General features: G+C 33.4%; 1 pseudogene; it reads right to left on the reverse strand.

Annotated features, from left to right (window-relative positions):
- Positions 1-1,238: 1,238 nt before the first annotated feature.
- On the reverse strand, positions 1,239-2,961 carry LOC131500330 (zinc finger protein 345-like; annotated as a pseudogene).
- Positions 2,962-3,251: the final 290 nt, after the last annotated feature.

Raw genomic sequence — 3,251 nt, forward strand, 5'->3', positions numbered from 1 at the left:
CATGATCTCGTGGTTCATGGATTCGAGCCCTGCATTGGGCTCTGTGCTGGCAGCTCAGAGCCTGGAGCCTGCTTCAGATTCTGTGTCTCCCTCTCTCTGCCTTCCCCTTCTCACACTCTGTATCTCTCTCTCTCTCCCTCTCTCTCTCTCCCTCTCTCTCTCTCTCTCTTTCTCTCTCTCTCAAAAATAAATAAAACACTTAAAAAAATGTTTTTAAAAAGGCTTTCGAATGAAACTGCCAACAGTGGTAACTTTAGGGGAGAAACTAGAGGAAGGGAAATAGTCAAAGGGGAGTTTAGCTTATCTGTAATATTTAAAATTTTTGTAAGTATAAGACATTCACAGATTGTTTCAGAAATAAAAAATAAAGCAGATAAGTATACGAAATGCAAACAGGATGTTGAAAGGAGCATTGTTTATAAAGACAAAATTTAGAAGGCAAACATTTTATCAATAGACTAGTAAAATAATAGTAGAGCCACACAGATAAACATTAGCTATATTCAGATAAGGATAATGATATACTATTTACTGACTTGGAAAACTGTTCATGCTATGCTCAACCATAGGAAAGGCAATTTGTGAAAAGGAGTTTCTTTTAAAATTTTCTGAAAGAATTTGCTTTGAAAATTTTGAGAGTGGTTATTATAATAGTTTCTTTTGTGCTCTTTGAAATTTTCTGAAAAAATTACAATAAAATGTTAATATTAAAAGTAACTCTTCAAAAAAAGGTAACTCTTCAAAAAGGCAGTACAGTTCTATTTGTATTAAAATATATAAAAATAAAAATAATGAAGAAAAGAAGGTACAGGTATAATTACAGATATATAAGTATGTATATAGATACACATATATAAACATATGCAAATGAATGATAAATCATTGCCCTGAAACTTAAGCTTATATATATATATATTTTTTTAAAGCTTATATAAATAAGACTGTACCACCAAAACAGCAGGAAAAGCAACTGGAAAGAATAAGTAGTGATGGGTTCAAAATCTTGGAGAAAAATAAGTCAGCCCAGAACTGTAAGCACAATTAACAATTTTAATAATCAGTAAATATACATAAGACAAAAAAATACCTAGAATTATTTTAGGAAAAGTAAAATAAAATTCTAGGATTATTCTGTAATAAATTGTCTGATATTTAAGGTTGACATGCACTAAAGTTTTCATTTTCTTCATTCAAATTTATAAATTCCTGATATTAAGTAAGAAGTGAACTGTTGATGGTTTTCTAATATTTACTATATCCTTGGGCAATTTCAGCTGTCAATACCAAATAAAGGGCTCCTCATATTAATTACACGATCTAATCAGCATGAAGTCCTAACTCAAATTAAGTGAATGCCTTTCCCACAGATTATTTTCAGAGCTTCTCACCAGCATGACCATTTCTACGTCGATTGAGATTTAAACTATGTACAAAAACCTTCCCACATTCTTTGCATTCATAAAGTTTCTCACCCTTGTGAATTCTCTGATGTTGAGAAAGGTCTGAAGAATGATAAAAGGCCTTTCTACATTCCTTACATTCAAAGGGTTTCTCACCAGTATGAATCCTCTGATGCCAGATAATGGCAGAGCTACTACTAAAGGTTTTCCCACATTCCTTACACTCATAGGGTTTCTCAATCATATGAATTCCCCAATGTTGATGAAGGTCTGAAAGTGATAAAAGGCCTTTCCACATTCTTTACAGACATATGGTTTTTCACCAGTGTGAATTCTCTGATGTTCTGTAAGTATAGAACTGCTACAAAAGGTCTCTCCACATGCCATACAAACATAGCGCTTCTCACCTGTGTGAATTCTCTGATGTTCTGTAAATTTTGAACTGCTACAAAAGGTCTTTCCACAGTCTTTACACATATAGGGTTTTTCAGCAGTATGAACTCTCTTATGTCGATTAAGGGTTGAGCTACTTCCAAATGTCTTAGCACAATTTTTACATTCATAGGGTTTCTCACCACTACAAATTCTATGCTGTATAAAAAAATACAATGCACTCTTAAAGGCCTTGCTACATTCCTTACATTCATAGGGTTTTTCACCAGTCTGGATTCTCTGATGTCTTTTAAGATCCAAGGAATAATGAAAGGCTTTGCCACATTCTTTACATATATAAGGTTTCTCACCAGTGTGAACTCTCTGATGTTCTATAAGTATTGAATTGCTATGAAAGGCTTTTCCACACTTCTTACATATATATGGTTTCTACCAGTGTGAATTCTCTGATGCAGAGTAATGGCTGGTTTGCTACTAAAGGCTTTTCCATATAACATACATTGATAAGTTTTCTCATTGGCAAGAAGTATCTGATGATAAATAAGGTCCGAGGAATGATTAAAAAAAAAATCCCACTTTCCTTAGCTTGACAGGGTTCCTTACATGTGTAAACTCTCTGATGTGATAGAAATATTGAAAGGCTTTTCCACATTCTTTACCCTCATAGATTTTCTCCTCAGTATGAATGCTCTGGTGGACACAGTCTAAGACTCTACCACATTCTTTATGTTCACAGTTTTCATTAATAAACATGATCTGATGCTGAAAATGTTTTGAACCCCTACTAATGGCCTTCCCATATTCCTTATGGTTCCTGAATTTCTTACCAGTATCAATTCTCTGATGTGTAGTTAGTTGGAAGTCACGTGCAAAACCTTTCTCATAGTTCTTGCATTCCCAGGCTTTGTCTTCAATGTAAGTTTTTTGATATAGAGTAAGAGATGGGTGCTGACTGAAAGTGTATACATTTTCATAGTTGAAAATAACTTGATTAAAAATTTTGTCACAAGATCCTTGTTTTTCATCAGTTTTTCTTTTCATTCCCCGTCATTTCTGTAACAGGAACACTCAAGTTCATGTTTTGTAAGACTTTCCAATATAAACTATTGGGGTGATTCTATTTCATAAACTTCCTCCTTCAGAGATAATTCCTTGGTTTACACCTAGATTTGTGGTCTGAAAGAAAGCATAATAGAAAACATTTGCTTCCCCCCCCCCCCCGGAAGAAATGAAACTTTTATGGTATAAATAGGGGAATTAAATTAAAATTAATGTATATGAGATGTGAATGATTTATACAGTGATCAAATACACTCTTGGAATTTGATAAATGCACAAAGCATGTGAATTGATAGGAAGTCATACAGGATCATGAGATAACTAGGAAATTTTAAATGAATAGTTTTCAATTTTTGACACAAATTAAAACTACACAGATAATATTTTGCAACTGTACAA

The sequence above is a fragment of the Neofelis nebulosa genome, chromosome 17 (assembly GCF_028018385.1).
Source record: "Neofelis nebulosa isolate mNeoNeb1 chromosome 17, mNeoNeb1.pri, whole genome shotgun sequence".
Classification (NCBI taxonomy): Eukaryota; Metazoa; Chordata; class Mammalia; order Carnivora; family Felidae; genus Neofelis; species Neofelis nebulosa.